The sequence below is a fragment of the Paroedura picta genome, chromosome 16 (genome assembly GCF_049243985.1).
Source record: "Paroedura picta isolate Pp20150507F chromosome 16, Ppicta_v3.0, whole genome shotgun sequence".
NCBI lineage: Eukaryota > Metazoa > Chordata > Lepidosauria > Squamata > Gekkonidae > Paroedura > Paroedura picta.
The window spans coordinates 17,777,196-17,793,803 of NC_135384.1; the positions used below are offsets into that span (position 1 = coordinate 17,777,196).

General features: G+C 51.7%; 1 protein-coding gene across 2 annotated transcripts in view; it reads left to right on the plus strand.

Moving 5' to 3' along the window:
• Positions 1-507: 507 nt before the first annotated feature.
• The window catches only part of NTF4 (neurotrophin 4), a 28,333-nt gene continuing 12,232 nt past the window's right edge, over positions 508-16,608 (plus strand). The window contains exons 1-2 of one of the 2 annotated variants that reach the window (XM_077314912.1): positions 508-617; positions 6,731-7,099. The gene's annotated coding sequence lies outside the window, so the exon portion shown is untranslated. Of the gene's footprint in view, positions 618-665; positions 1,055-6,730; positions 7,100-16,608 lie in introns of those variants that run through there. The other variant, XM_077314911.1, reaches the window with a different exon arrangement.

Consider the following 16,608-nt stretch of genomic DNA (forward strand, 5'->3'; position numbering starts at 1 on the left):
CCCTTGAGCGTTTCCATGCTGGCGGGGATGGTTTGACTGAAAGCAAGAGGCCCAACTTCACATCAAAACGCACATTGTGCGCAAAAGAGAATACGGAGACAGATTCGGGGGCATCTCTTGGGAAAGCGGCTCCCGACTAGGCAGCACTTAATAATATTTTTTTTAAAAAACCCTTCAACTCTCTTCTCCGTTCCCTCGCTGCCAACTGCATTCACACGTGATGTTCGGCGAGGGGCGCCGTTCCTCGGCAGGTCTTTTCCCTGCTTCCCCCGGGCGGGCTGAGTCGAGGCGCGCCGTGGAGACACGACGGAGGGCCTGCCGTTCATGGCCACGCCGGGTCCCTCGAGGAAACGGGCCACTCGGCGCAGGGCGCTTCCTCAGGGGAGACGCGCTTCCCCCGCTCGGCACGTGGCAGGCGGCTAGTCCGCAGCGAGCCTCCCCTTCGCTCCCCTCCCCCGCCTCCCTCTCCCTCCCTCCTTCCCTCCTTCCCGCCCTTCGTGTGGCGGCGGCGGCGGCGGCGGCAGAGGTGGGTCTGCGCGCGTCCTTGGCGGGCCCTTTCCCAGAGCGGCGGCGGCGAGGCGTGCGCGCTGGGGACGCGGCCGGCCGACGAGGCTCAGGTAGGGCGCGATGGGGCCGCCAGGCAGGGGCGCCCCAAGAGAGACCGAGAGAGGGGACAGGCAGGCGTACGAGCGAGCGAGCGCAGCCTCGACGGTCTCCCGCGCAGCGTCCCTCCGCCGGCTTCCCGGCGCGTCCCGCTCGCCTCTTCTTGGGCTCGTGCGCCTCCAAACCAGTTCCTCCGGTCCCGCTCCACCTGGGTCTTCCCCTCCTGTCGGAGCCGCCCCGCCCCCTTCTCCCCCTCTGCGATCAGCCGCCTTGGCGCTCGCCTGAACAGCCCGGCGGGGAATGGGAGCCCCGCCGCGAGCGGGTCCCACTTGGCGGGGGCAAAGCTAAACGGGCGCCGCTCTGGCTGCAGCACGAAGGACGCCACCGCCGCCCCGCCATGCCAGGGGCCAAGAGCGCCAGCACCCCCGGCCACGGAGAGGGCATCCGTCAGGTAGGAGACCTCCGGCTAGAAGAGGCGGCCCTCGTGGCTGAGCCCGGCTTCCCTCGGAAAGACCCCCGGAGTCCCGCCTCAAAGCATACCCCTACCCCACTGCTGGCAGGCCCTTCCCACCCCACCCCAGCCCCCAGAGCTCAGACCTGGGCAATGGAGAATCTAGTCTCAAAGCGTCCTGCCCTCACCCCGACCCTCGATGCCCCTTCCCGATCCTAGAATTCGGGTGTCCAGGCTCCTTGCTATTTGGGATCTCCTGCAGCCAGGTAAGGGTGTGTGTGCAGGGGGACAGGGCCATGGTCAAGGGAAATACCACCTTATACACTCACATGGACAGATATTTGCCTACAAGGAGGGCTAGATGGAAACCAGCTGGCAAGAGATGAACGGAAAGGCGGAAATATCCCTGGCTTGTTCACTCCTTTCGTCCCGCCTGGTTTGGATTACTGGCCGGTGATGAAAAGCAGGATGCCTGGGTTCCTTTGACGGCAGGGCATACCAATGGCAGAAAAGTTGGGGCAAGGGTTACCCCCTCCAGACCCTGGTAGATCTCACCCCTTTTGTTGAATCTCATCATGCATTGGCTCCAATAATCGATAATGACTAAGAGTCATTGAGGGCTTCAAAGCGTAGGAAACAGAATTGCCGTTCTGACAACGCAGGAACCACCCAGACTGCTAGGAGAGTAGAGTAGCTGAAAACTGGTTTAATAGGATCGGCAGTCTCTGTTCAATACCCAGCCATGTCTGTTCTGGGAAAAGTGGTGTTTTGGGTGTGGATACTGCTTGGGGGTCTCGAAGGTAGGAGCAATAGCTCAAAGGGATTGCACACGTTTCTCCCACCCCCATTTTATCTTTGCTACAGTCCTGTGAAGTTGGCCTGGTTAAGTGAAAGTCTCCCAGTGGGCTTCCTGCCAGCAGTGGGGATGTAACTGCCTAACAGCTCAGCTGGTGCCCTACAGAGCCCATCTCTTGGCAGGAACTTCCAGGCATAGTCAGCAATGGCACATTTTAAAGACTTTAAGGAATTCAAGGTTCAACTGCAAACCACAAAATAACAGCCACAACCCATCCAGGATTTGACTCCTAAACAGTATTACATTGTGGTTATTTTTGACACTTCTTAAAATTGGTGCTGTGTCAAGACAGCTTGAGCCTTCAGGTGCTGCATCATAGACAGAGATGATGAATTTCGTCTCAACCCAAGTCAGTTGGTCCAATTTTCCCTCCATCTCCTTTTTCTTTTTCTTTTTTTTTTTAGTAAAGGCATTGTACTTTTGGTGTGCACAGTAAATATATTGCCCCATTTCATGGCCAATACAAAAGTCACACACAGTGCACGGCCAGTCACAAATGTAATGTTTCTTGGATACTCAACAAGGTTGGAAGGATTATGTCCTCCACGCTCCATAAATGGGACTTTTGAGAATTTGTCATACAATGTAAGCACTGAAGTGCCAAAACCTTTGGATCTAGTGGCTTAAACTGCAACCCTAAAGACATTTACTAGGAATTAAGTCTCACTGAATGCAATGGAATTCACTTTTGACAGCATAAACCTAGGACTGCACTGTTACATTATGAGAGGGGGCAGATTATTCCTCACCTACAATGCAGTCTTAATTGTGCATTATTCATAAATAACTCCTATTGTATTTGGTGGGATTTGCTCCTAGTAATGGTGTCCTAGCTGAGATTAGAACAAAGGGGGAAAATACCTGGATTCTCCTAGGTTCCCTGGAAAAGGTCAGCTATTTTAGCCAGAGATTCTTGAGTTCTGGGATCTCAATATAGAGCCTTTTGTCACAAGGCAGACTTCAGTTCTGAATTACTGTGCCTCCCCCCCCCCCTGCATTCTCCCCTCTCTGTTCCTTGGGGCAGCAATAACACTGAGGCATCTGCTTTGACTTCAGGGTAAATTCAAAGCAACTTGATTGACGCAGCAAGGCATTCAAGTGTTGCTAAAGCAGATGGAGAAGCCAGATCCCTCCTTTACAGCACGAATAAGGATTTGGAAAGGGGGCAGGTGTTACTGCAATTGTGGAGTTCCTGTGGATTGTGGCTAGGCTACAGGATTCTCTGGTGGAGGGGTCCTGAAGAGCAACACTGCAGTCAGTGCTTCTGATTATAGAAGAAGAAGAAAGGTCTTCTGGGCTCAAGCAGAGGAAGAGAGTGGAAGGCTTAAGGCAAACGAAGTCTCATTCACTGACACTATAATTATATGCTGAAGCACCAGATTGAGTCCTTGACACAGAATCTGGCATCCTCAGAAACTTGGTTTTAATTGTACAAACGAAAGCAAGTTTCTAGCCCTCATGAAACCATACAAGGGGGGGCTCTGAATAGGGCAGTGGTTTTTTTAATACCTCCCCCTGCCTTCCTGTGGAATACTATTTAATGGCTCCATAAACCCAGTTCGCGTCACTCCCATATGCTTTCCTGTCATCCAGTCAATGTGCCTGGAAGCTATCGATCCTAGGAAGCAGACACACCTATTGTTGACTCATGAAAGCAAACGGAATCATATTATTATGTGTTAATAGTGTTCTCCCCAAATAGAAGCTCAGGATAGTATAATGCGGAAAACTTTATTTCTTGAAGTCTGTATTTTGAGCCGTACAACAACCCTGTGAGGTAGGTCAGACTGAGAGGCCAAACTTTCCCTGCGCGATTCAGGGCTGAATAGGAATTTGATCCTGTGGCTTGCAGGTCCTAGTCCAAGCCTCTGACCTTCAGGCCACACTGGCCTTTGTGAGCCAGGAACCAGAGCTGCCTGTGTGGTGCGGTGGGGTTCCTTTCATGCAGCAGAAAGGCTTTTGTTTGTTTTGTCAACACTGGAGACAGAGTTTGCACAGCCCAGGTGTTGCTCTCGGTGGAGAGCCAGATCCGTCCCTGACAAGACCCATCAGAGAGGAGGAAGAATTGCAGGCCAGAACTGTGGGCATCCTCCACAAAAAGCCGCCACCGGTTCCTGCCTCCCCACTTGGCGTCATGGCTGGGCGGTGGCAGGTCAGAGCCTGCCCGGTGCTAAGCTACACATACCTCCTCGGAGCAGGGGCTGGTTCCCTTGCACACTCTGAATGCCTGCAAGCTCCGCACAGCAGCACCCACAACTCCCACCTGGGAGGGGAGCGAGGTCATGGGCGCTGGGCATTGTGGGAAAAAGTTGACTTATGCAAATAGCCTAAGGGTCAGGATTAACTCTCTCTTAGAATTGTTTGCTTAGCCACTAGGCACCACTCCCCTTCCAGAGAAACCAGGCATCCACTGGGCCTCACCCTGTTCTAAGCCTCAGAACACAAGATCCTAAGGTCCTTGCCTCTACCCTTGAGGATGCACACAACACAACACAACACACTCATTTTCTTCCCATGGATAACCCAGGAGACAGAGTTCCTTGCTTTTCTGCTCTAGCTGATTTTGTTCTTGAAGACCCATAGTCTGCTCCTTCTTTCCAACATGCTACCTGTCTGACTAGAGAAGCTAGGATGGCCCCCTCTACTTCCAGCCCATTGCACCTCTGGTCTCATCCCCTATTCTGCCCATTAGGCCACACTATTCCCCTGAAGGACCCAAATATGGAAGGAGAGGGGATCTCAGTGCAAAAAGAATCCATCCTAGTCTGATCCCATGCCCCCTTTATTTGCACTCTTGGCCAGCCTTTCATGGGGAATGAGATACTTATTTTCCCTGTCTCTCCCCACCCCCATCCTCTCTCCCCTTCCCCATCAGAAAAAGGCAGCAGTATTTTGGTGGGGTGAAATAGGTAGAGGATGGGTTTGGTTCCACCTAGGTTGACTGGGGAGGTGGAAGGAAGGGAAGGGGGATTTTAGAGCAACAACAACAGTCAGTGTCAGTTTCAAAGACGAGAGGGATTAGCCGCCCTTCCAACCCCATCCCCCATGTGGCAGTCCTCCCCAGATGCTGCTACATCTGGATCCCATTCCCTTGGCTCCAGTCAGCAGCTGCAGAATCTGCAGGCGTCACCTGATGTTTCCCAGCTGCCCCTGGGATAGGATGGGGAGTTGCTCTGTAATCTCTTTACAAAAGTGTGCGTGTGTATAAAGGTGGGGATTACCTGGAGTTCCAAGGAGTGTATCATTTGGCACAACAGTAGGGCCCAGCTAACAACTTCAGCAACTGTCAGGAGTCTGGGGGTGACCCCGGTTGGCTCCATCAGCAGTGTTGCCTGCCAGGCATTTTACCACCTTCCCCAGGCACGGCGACCTGCACCCTGACCTGGCCACCGTGATCCATGCAGTGGTCACCTCCAGATTGGACTACTCCAGCTAGCTCTATACAAGGCTACCCTTGAAGCTGCTCCAGAAACTTCAACTGGTCCAGACTGCAGGAGTGCGTGTTTTTATCTCCAGTGGAGAGCACTTATTCGACCTGTGCTCTCCCACCCGCGCTGACTCCAGGCTCAGACCAGGCAAGGTTTTGGTGCTGATATTAGAAATATAAGAGTCTCTGGTATCTCTTTATTATAATTTTCACCAGGACTCAGCCAAACTGGGGTCTAGACAGTTTTTCCGTTTTCAATTCAGTATCTTTCATCAGTGGTACTAATGGGTCCTCCATAAAGTAGCGTTAATAAGTTCAAAGCGATCTCAATGTATTCTATTGTCGTCTTATCTTTCTTGAAGTATCATTAGGGGGGAAAAAGCTCACATGGTATGGAGAGCCAGAGCTCGTGGCTCTTTCTTGCATGCCTGGGGAAACCCGCCTTGAGCCTCCGGGGGGAGGCAGGATATAAATTTAATAATAACAATAACAATAACAATAATGCCGAGCGACAAGGATAATCTGGGGCCAAGGGACCAAGCCCTATGAAGATAGGTTGAGGGACTTAGGAATGTTCAGCCTGGAGAAAAGGAGGTTGAGAGGGGACATGATAGCCCTCTTTAAGTATTTGAAAGGTTGTCACTTGGAGGAGGGCAGGATGCTGTTTCTGCTGGCTGCAGAGGAGAGGACACGCAGTAATGGCTTTAAACTTCAAGTACAACGATATAGGCTAGATATCAGGAAAAAGTTTTTCACAGTCAGAGTAGTTCAGCAGTGGAATAGGCTGCCTAAGGAGGTGGTGAGCTCCCCCTCACTGGCAGTCTTCAAGCCAAGGTTGGATACACACTTTTCTTGGATGCTTTAGGATCCTTTGGGCTGATCCTGCATAGAGCAGGGGGTTGGACTAGATGGCCTGTATGGCCCCTTCCAACTCTTTCATTCTATGATTCTATGATCTTTGATTAAAGCCACTAGCTTAGTTCAGTTACATTTTATTTTTCTCCCCGATGGAGTACAGCTTACATCTTGATCCTAACAACAACACTGTGAGGTAGATTAGGCTAAGATACTAACTGGCCCAAGGTCCACTCACGAGCTTCCATGACAGAGTGGGGATTCAGATCTGTGTGTGTGTCTCTCTCTCTCCTTAGAGATGCCCATTTCCAGGTGGGGCCTGGGGATCCCTAAGAACTACAGCTCATCTGCAGACTACAGGGATTCATTTCTCTGGTAAAAATGGATGTTCTAGAAAGTGGACTTGATGATCTTGTACCCCATTGAGATCCCTGTCCTCCCCAGGCTCTGCACCTACATTTCCAGTAGTTTCCCAAGCTGGATCTGGTAACCAAGGGCTCCTGGGTTCTGTAGTTTTGATTTCGCTTTCCTTCTCCAGATCCTGTGACTGACAGCAAGCCAGCGACGCCTTCCCTCACAGTTGTTCGTCTCCTACAGCTCAGTCCTTGGTCAACAGCGGGAAGCAGTGTTATCCAGGAAAGGATAATAACACTCTTACCAAGGAGAAACAAGGATGTGGCTTGAGGTTTGCAGAGACTCCAACACATCCAACTACTCAGGCACATGAACGGCAAGCAGGTACCCGAGCCCAGTAGGAAGTGGGCAGCATCCATGAGGCACCAAGAAGGCTCTGCTCTTCCCCGGCCGGCTTGCATCAGGAAGCATCCGAGCAAGCCTCTAGGCTGCAGGTCATGAGTGAAGCCCAGGATCTGCTTGGCTGTGGCCGAAGGAAGCACTAAAATCACAGGTAACCTCCCACTTCCTGTATCTGAAGGACTAACAGTTTCACTGGGGAACAAGCTTTTATGGCCTGGGACCCACTTGCTCTGATGCATGAATCAGAAGCCTCATCTAGCAGAAATAAATATTTAAAACATAAATCAAAACTGAATGAATCATCTAGTACTTGATACTTTGGAGATGCTGATGCTCTGCTGTTGAGTGGCAGCCCCCCCCCCCCCCCAATTTTTTTTTTATTTTGAAGAATAGGTATTTTGGTATTATTCTTCAAGTTGCAGAAATATGCAGAATAATTTCTTCCAGGCCAGATTGGCCAGGGATTCTGCTTTTATGGGGGGAGGGGGGGGAGCATGGAATTTGGGTCACTGTGGGTGTGCAGGTAGATTTGAATTTCCTGCATTGTGCAGGGGGTTGAACTAGATAGCCCTGGAGGCCCCTTCCAACTCTATGATTCTACGCACACTGCAATTCTCAACTGCTGTAGTTGTTAATAACACAAGTTACTTAGTTAAGTTGAGTAATTGACACCTGCAGAGGCTAAGAGAGGGTCTGTCCTGTTTAAAACCAGGTTAATACGATTAAACAGTGATGACTGGGGAAGGGAATGGCAAACCACCCCATATTGAGTCTACCATGAAAACGCTAGAGGGCGTTACCCCAAGGGTCAGACATGACCCGTGCTTGCACAGGGGATACCTTTACCTTTACCTTTAGTTCAATTAAATCATTGATAACCTCTCATTCAGCCGTCTCTTGTTGCACTCCCTCTTAAGGAGAATGGTGACTTTCAGATCAGCCACATAGATAATGAGCTCATGGAACTCTCTTCCACATGATGTCGTCACGGCCACAACCTTAGATGGCTTTAGATGGCTTAGATGGACAAGTGGGCTTGGAGGGTATCTCATTTCCCCACCCTTCACTATTTCCTCTTGATTGATTGAACCTGGGACATTCTGAATCTCAAGTGGAGTTTCTATCACTGAGCCTCTCCCCTAAACTATAAACAAAATTTTGGCTTAGTTGCACAGTGCTGGTTGTAAGGCTGAGCACAGCGGGGAGTCTGCAGGGACTTCCAGGGGGCAACTCCTTTCTCCCTGTATTCGCTTCCCCACACTATTTTGTCTCCTTTCTTCTGGCAATGCCAAGTCCTTATCTTTCCAGTTTGGTGTCGTGGTTAGGAGTGCGGACTTCTAATCTGGCATGCTGGGTTCGATTCTGCATTCCCCCACATGCAGCCAGCTGGGCGACCTTGGGCTTCTTCTCCTTTCCCTGATTCTTCTTCTTTCCATGTACCAACCAACGTGTCTTTTAAATGTTCCCCATAATATTTAATTTACTTCATTTATATTCTGCCTTCTTTCACGGTCAGGCCTCAAAGCAGCTTACAACATTCTCCTTTCCTTCATTTTATCTTCACAACCACCCTGTAAAGTAGGTTGGGCTGAGAGTACATGACTGGTCCAGCAGTTTCCATGATAGGTTGGAGATTCAAATACACTGCACTGTATTACCCAATACACTGCACTGGTTTTCATGAAATGGCTGCTGTTGAACAGTAGTGAGCAGTGAAAACCAGGTAACCTTGCTGATGGAGCTTGTGTGGTGTCAAGTCACCCAGAGATTGCTGCTGAGCCTGGCCATGATAAGTCTTCCCTCAAAAGCCAAAGTTGCCTTGAAAGGGGCCCACCTGCCTTTTCCTGACAGAAACCAAACCTGGAAGGCTGACAGTGCTATTGTGGTAACTTAGCAATTACAATTTAGACATCTGGCTCTTAAAACTGCATGTGCCTCATTTATCATTTTTGAGTTTTTTAACTGCCCCAGGTTTTGGGTGTTGTTGTTTTCTAAAGATTTCAGATCTTTCTGCAAACCTGGCTGAAAATTATCTGGCTGATCTGCTCGTGGCACATCTGTCCGTGACTCCAATCTCCCAATTAAGAATCTACAGACTTGGTCGCTGTTGAGAATTAGATATATTGATTAGCCAATTTCCCACGGAGGATAGGTCTATCAATATGAACTATGTGGCCTGATCCAGCAGCACATTGCACATGTTTAATGCTTCGCAGGCATGAGCAGATTTCAGGCTTTAGTGATCTGCTTTTTTAAAAAGTAGCTCTCCAGGGTCCACCAGCCACAGCTGCGCATAAAATAGCCGCTCAGGGGCAGAAACTGGTGAGTCAGAAGGTGGAACTCACAGGGAACACTCACTTCCTCAAGGTGTATAACTACTGCTTGTGCATACAAGTTCCTTACTACTGTGCAGTCTCATCAGCACATGATATTGGGTCATAATGGGTCATCCTAACACAATGCAGACTTTATTTATTTACTAGTATCAATGCCAATTTTAAAAATGGTCTTTGGAAAGGTTAGGAAAAGCCCCCTCCCCCCCTATTCGCCGCTGGATCAAGGGGTGACGGAAAACCTCCCCCCTGCTTCCTCAGTTGCTGCCGCCGCCAGGCTCTCCTGCTCCAGACGAGGCAGCGCAGGGATTGCAGCCCCACTCTTCTTCCCCTCCCAGCTAGGCAGCACTGCTACAGTGAGTGGAGCTCATGGCCCTGCTGGGCCTTGGGCTCCGTGGGGCCCAGGCAAGGAGACATGCTTCCTCAGCACACACCACCCTTCCGGCTGGCCAGGGCAGGAGGGCGGCCATGGAGTCCCTTGGCGAGCAGGGCACTTGGGGGATGGAGGGAGGGAGGGTGCTTCCTCGGGCGCCGTGCAAGAGGAGAGTGAGCACAAGCGTAGCCAGCCACCCACAAGGCCAGCGTGTGACCCTGCCTCTGTCGAGGCAGCCTCTGCAAATCGCGTCGAGCGTCAACGTGTGTGTGTGTCTCCCACCCTCCTTTGGTCGAACCCCCACAGAGGAGAGCAGGGAGTGCGCAGTTAGCACGGTTGGCTCCCCCCCTCACTCCCCCTGGATGCAGTTACGCCACACTGGGGGGGGGGGAGTGATTGGGGTGCTGCTTAAGATCTGCGGCTTGCATCAAGGGCAGAACCTGCATCCAGCTGTAACTGGTGAATTCCCTCCCTTGTGCTTCACGCCCCTCACAGCGTGTAGACCTGGCAAGAGGCCTTCGCGGGCCAAGGGATGATGGAAAGCCCCCCCCCCCCCACTGGGCCAGCCATTGCGGAAGCCGCCTCTTGGGTCGTGCTGGCTGGTGGCAGCTGGGTCGAGCATTGGGGAAGGCAGGAGCCATGGAAGCGCCCTCCTCGCCGGCCAGGACGTTTCTGGCAGTGAGGCTGAGCGAGCAGCTCACGTGTGGCTCCTGGAGGCGGGCGCTCCAGGGGCCGGCCCAATCTGGACGTCCGGATTCGCCCACTTGAGCCGAAGCGCAGGCCAGACAGTGCCGCCCGATGGCCTTTCAGAAATATTTAGAGGAACTGTGGCAAGGACTAGCCGTGAAGCCCGCTGCAGTTTAAATGCAGCGGACACTAGAAGTATAAAGGGGGGGGGGAAGGGCACCGGAGGCACAGACAGGCCTGCCACGCTGTTGGCCACCTCACAGGACTGTGGGATGGAGGGGGTGTGGGGTGCTTTGGCCCTACCCTGTAGGTGGCGGTCAATGTTGGCGGTGGCGGGAGGTCAGAGTGCGTGAGCCTGCGGTGCCTGGAATGTGTGGCATGCAGCAGTGGCCGTGACCCTCCGTGACCCAGCCTCCTGCTGTGTGGATGCTGGGGTCGGGACTGGGTCGTTGTGGTCAGGGGCAGCAGTGTATGGTGCAGCTCCTCACCACAGCAGCCAGCCGCTGTGCTCCACCTCCACCGGCAGCTACTGGGGTCCGTAGAGTGGGTGCCGTCGCCTGCCACTCCGTGGCCACCAGGGCTGGTTAGTCCTCATTGTGGGCATCAGCCGGGTGCCGTGCTCCACCTCCACTGTTGGCTGGGAGCCCTAGTGGCTGCAGCATGTTGGGCACTGCCGCTGACTACAGGTTGGGGCTGAGTAGTTGTCTCGGGGGGGGGGGTGCAGGCAGCGCTTCCTCCGCACCATGGCTGGCTGCTGTGTCCCCACTGTCCTCCCGGAGCCAGCCATGTCTGCAGGCAGAGGGGCGAGTGGCTGGCCATGAGGGCAGGAGCTGTAGGGGCTGGTCCAAGCTGGCTGCAACCTGATTGGCCTGCATTCCAACTTGGACACCCCGGACACACTCCACCCCTCGGCCAGTTTCCTAAATATCATAAGAAGGACCAATGGATAAGTTGTGTATTGTAACCTTTTTTGAATTGTAAGTTTCTGTGAGCCAGACTTGGCCAAAAGCAGTTACGAATAAATTGAATAAATAAATAAATAAATAGATGACGTATACTCATTTTAAAGAGGAGGAACACTGATGTTGAGAGTTATATCAAGGATAATCAGTGAATCCAAGGAAATGAGCCTAGCCACAAAAAAGTCATATATACTGCATTATATAATCAAAGATTTAAGCCTATAGAAAACATTTTAGGTAATATTACCTGTTTTACAAACATGAAACACAGAGTGTTCACTAGCTGTGACATGAAGAGTTGGTAATTAACATTTCTTTTTCTCTTTCTTAAGATGTTTAGCAACAACTTTGAAGATCAGGAAGGGTCATGGGGGGCTTAACTTTTTCCTCCTATGCCACTTCAACAATTTAAGTCACCTTCTGAAACTACTGTTAGTTCTGGGGGTTGGGGTAGACAGGCACCTGACCCCTTCCCAATGGCAGCTGGTATTCATTGGAATTGAGGACACAGGGGTCAACAGTTGACCAAGCCAAATCTGGTTTTGGCCTCATCTTCCTCCCTTGCAGTGAAACTGAAAAAAACTAAAAACAAAACACAACTTAATTAATCTGTACAATTACCAACATAAGGCTATTACTCCATTTGCTACTGTGCTTGCAATAATGGGGGGATTCCTAAAGCAAGAAAGAGATCCTGCCACAATTCCTAGAATTATAGAATCATAGAGTTGGAAGGGGCCTCCAGGGTCATCTAGTCCAACCCCCTGCACAATGCAGGAACTCCCACCTACCTGCCTATCCACGGTGACCCCAATTTCATGCCCAAATGATCCCCACCAAAAATCTCCAGAATCCAGCCTGGCCTGGCAGGAATTCCCTTACCATCCCACAGTGGCAATAATTTCCCAGAGCCAAAGAGACAATATTGAGGCAATCATTTCCCAGAGCCAAAGAGACAAAAGAGCCAAAAAGACAATATTGTTTTTCCCCGGACATACTAAGAGACAAGTTGGTACTGCAGAAAAATTTCACTATGACACTGGGCTGCCACTGTTCCATTGCAGTGGGGCAAATAGCCCTGCCGTTCCTGCATGTGCACGGGGAAGGGGCTACCCCGACGCAATGGCCCCGCATACGCAACATGTGGCCGGAAGTGCCAGGGGCACTCGGCAGTGGTGGGGGGGAGTGGGGGCATGGGGCCCCCACTGCATGATGGTGGGGAGCAGCATGATGGTCTCCCACCATGGTGGGGGTGGGGGGATGCCCCTGTCAGCTCTGCAGTCTTGGAGCTGTCAGGGGCGAGGAGCTGGGCCTTTGGGCCCGGTTGTGCACTGGGCTAGCCCGACCTAGCCCTTGCCGGTGCCTGCAGCAAACCTAGGAATGTGGACATTTCTGCGTTTCCTTAACATGGGTCTTCCGAGGGCCTGGGTTGGGCCAGGGCTCAGCGGTGCCTGGGATGGCAGCAATGTCAGGCATAATTGGGGATTTTCCCCAAAGCCCTGTTGCCACCATCCTGGGCGTTCTGGCCCGTGCATAATCGGTCTGTGAGGCACATACCTGTGAAATGAACCTTTTCCATCTTACTGGCAGAAAATGGCTGCCTTCTGCATCTGAAAGAGCAAGGCTAAATATCCTGAGGGAAATAGACGCGTATCAGAACAAGGCCCTGGCTTCATTTTATGACATAGGCTGGGGGTTGGGGGGGGGGTTGGAAGCTTTGCAGGGCCACTCATTCATTGCCATTTTGAGAGCTGTTGTGTATGCAGACTATCTGCTGAAGAGCTGCAGTATGCAAATGAGGGATTCTAATGTGACCAATGGGTGACTTGTATTAGGATCTGGTAGAGACCAATCATACCGTTCCGCTAAGGGCCAAGCAGGTTCCTGGACGGGGCAGCTCAAATGTTTATGAGTTCCAAGAATGCCCATGTTTGCTGTTTGGTGTTCTAGTTGGTGTTAGTATGGAATAAAGATTGGATTTGAAATTGGATTGTCTGTGTCTTGCCAAGCCCACAGACTTAACATTGGCGATAAGGATGGGATTGCTGTGCTAGGCAGTGTGCCCTGGCAAGCAACTGGTTCTGCCCTCCAGCAGAGAACCTGCCCTGCACCCAGTGCCCTGCTTGCCCAGGATGGACTGGCCGACCAAGCACCCAACTCTACCTGCCTTTCGAGGAGAGTCTCTGTGGTGCCCTTCGGACACAGGGACTGCCACTATCCCGCCATCCGAGGGGGATCTTTCATGGGCTGCGGCGCCTCCCCAGAGCCCTACTGACTTCACTTGGTGCCTTATGGCCACAGGGAGCGATTGCCCTCCTCCTTCTGAGGGAAATGACCTGATTGGCTGAGGCGCCAGCTCAGAGAGACAAGGCCCGGTCTTTACCAAAATCACAGTGGCACCTTATCATTCAGGGGCTTCCTGCCTGGTTGGGCCATCAGTAACTGCCGCCACGACTATGATGGCAAAATTTGAGGAGTTTGAGGCAGGTGATTCCGCCAGTTCGGACTCCTACATTGAGTGTAGTGGTTAGGAGTGCAGACGTCTAATCTGGCATGCTGGGTTCGATTCTGCACTCCCCCATATGACTGCCCTGCTTAAACTCCTGAGTGGCCTTGGGCTCGCCACAGCACTGACAAAGCTGTTCTAATGGAGCAGTAATCTCAGGGCTCTCTCAACCTCACCTCCCTCACAGGGTGTCTGTCGTGGGAAGAGGAAGGGGAAGGTGACTGTCAGCTGCTTTGAGACTCCTTTGGAGAGAGAAAAGCGGCATAGAAGAACCAACTCTTCTTCTTCTACCTTGAGTGTTTCTTCAAGGCCAACAGCATCATGGAGCCTGACAAGAAGCACAGCACTCTGCTGAGTGTCTGTGGCTGTGCAACCTTCGAGCTCACCCGAGATCTGGCTCTTGCCAAGCTCCAGGAAACTGCCTAGGACCCCATCATCAGTGCAGTCCTGCAGCACTTTGTATCCAGCCAGCTGAGATTGTAAGGAGACACCCCTTTTAGCGGAGGGATGAGGAGGAAGGTGAATGGGTCAAAGCTTTTGCTGTGGCCCTCTGTCTGGGGTCCCGCCACTGCAACGTCAACAATCTCAAAAGCCTGCTCCGCGATTGCCTTGTCTGCAGCCTTTGTGATGAGCACATGCAGCGATGCCTCTTACAGACGCTGAAAATATGAAAGAGGTGTGCCTATCTGGGGGGGGGGGCACTCCCACTAAGGCTAAACTCATGCCTGTCCATAGTGAGGACATCCAGAGCAAAAATGATGAATCAGATGAGGAGGTCAAAAAGCTCCGCATGCCCAACTGCCGTACACAGAATCAATGGCCCCTCAAGCCTCGGTGCCAGCTGTGGTGGGGCCCATCCTTGGAAGATATGCTGTTTCCAGGACAACAGGGGCATATCACCCAAATGTACAGATTACGGAACCAGTCCCGGGGCCAACCAACACCCGCCTTCCCTGCCAAGGGGGAGTAACAAGAACAAGAAAACCACCGAATAGGGCAGCACTGCACCCAAAGGCCTGCCATGCTCCCTGCTCCTCAGCCAGTGCCATCCATGCCACAACGCAACCTTCACGCAGGAAGATCTGTGTCACCATCAGTATTGAAGGGACACTCTGCCTTATGGACGGGGATTAGGGGTCCTCCAACTCCATCATCTGCAGGGCCACCCTCTTCAAACTTGGTCTGTCTGGGGTCTCATGGCTGAAGCCCCTTGGTGTGTGATTTTCAAGGGAAGCAGATTTCTGTTGTTGGTGTTGACTCCTTCTGAGTCCAATTCATGACTCTCATGGAACTGTCACTAGTCATTGTGGAAGGACACCGCTCCAGCCTGCTTGATCTTGAATGGTTTGCCCCACTGGACATTGCCATCTATGGGGTCAGCCATCTCTAGTCTTCCCCTCTCAATGATTTCTATGCCACGTTTTCAACAGTCTTTGATGCATGCTTGGCTGTTACGTGGGCCTGCCTGTCTCCTTGGCCTTCAACCCTGTGTTTGCACCTGGGTGGAGGGTAGAGGCACAGAGGGTGACCCAAAATGGATCCTGAATTAGACCCATTGATTGCCCAGGGTGTCCTGGAGTGGCTGTCCTATGCCAAATGGGCAACACCAGTCGTCATGCCCCTCAACGCCAATGGCAGTATCCGCATCTGCGCAGACTATAAGAGCACCATCATCCAGGTGCTTCAGCAGCATGCTTATCTGATGCCCGTTGTTAGTCCTCTGCTTGCATCACTCTTTGGCAGCAAGATTTTTGCCAAGCGGATCAGCACCTGCCAGTTAACGCTACAGCTGACACACAAAATATGAGCGGCTTTCCACTTCAAGCAGCTACAATTGGGGGTTAACGTTACCTACCTGGTCTTCTTGGAGTAGTTCCCTATTTTGGTGATGTGTTGATCTGTGGGGGCTCCAAAGATGAGTTGGCGATGTGGCTGTGCTCAGTGCTTTGCCAAAGGAATTCACCCAACTCCATCCAAGATTCAGGCCATCCAGGAAGCACCATAGCCAAATTCCAAGGTAGAACTGCAGGCTTTTCTGGGCTTGTTAAACTTCTGTTCAACAAAGCCACCATTGGGGTACTTGTGGACTGTAAGCTAAATATGAGCAGACAGTGTGATGTGGTGGTAAGGAAGGCAAATGCAGTCTGGGCTGTATCAACAAACATCACATCAAAATCACAAGATTGTATATCACATTGCTCAGACCCCACCTGGAGTACTGTGGGCAGTTCTGGAGGCCTCACTTCAAAAAAGGATGTGGAGAAAATTGAGAGCATACAGAGGAGAGTAATGAGAATGATCTGGGGTCTGAGGACTAAGCCCTGTGAAGAAAGGCTGAGGGACTTGGTAATGTTCAGATTGGAGAAGAGAGGACATAATGGCTCTCTTTAAGTATTTGAAAGTTTGTCCCTTAGAGGACGGCAGGGAAAGCTTCCTGTTGGCAGCAGAGGATAGGACCTGCAGTAATGGGTTTAAACTATGTGTAGAATGATATCAGCTAGATATCAGGAAACAATTTCAGTTAGAGTAGCTAAACTGCGAAATCGATTGCTTATGGAGGTGGCGAGCCCCCCCCCCCCTCACTGGCAGTCTTCAAGCAGTGGCTAGACAGAGACTTCTGGATGCTTTAGGCTGATCCTACTTTAAGCAGGAGGTTGGACTAGATGGCCTGTATTGCCCTTCCATCTCTATGATTCTATGATTCATTGCTGAACCACTGCACCGGCTGCTGGATAAAAACTCTCCATGGACCTCTGCCTGGCAACATCAGAAGGCTTTCGATGGGGTCAGATGCCTGTG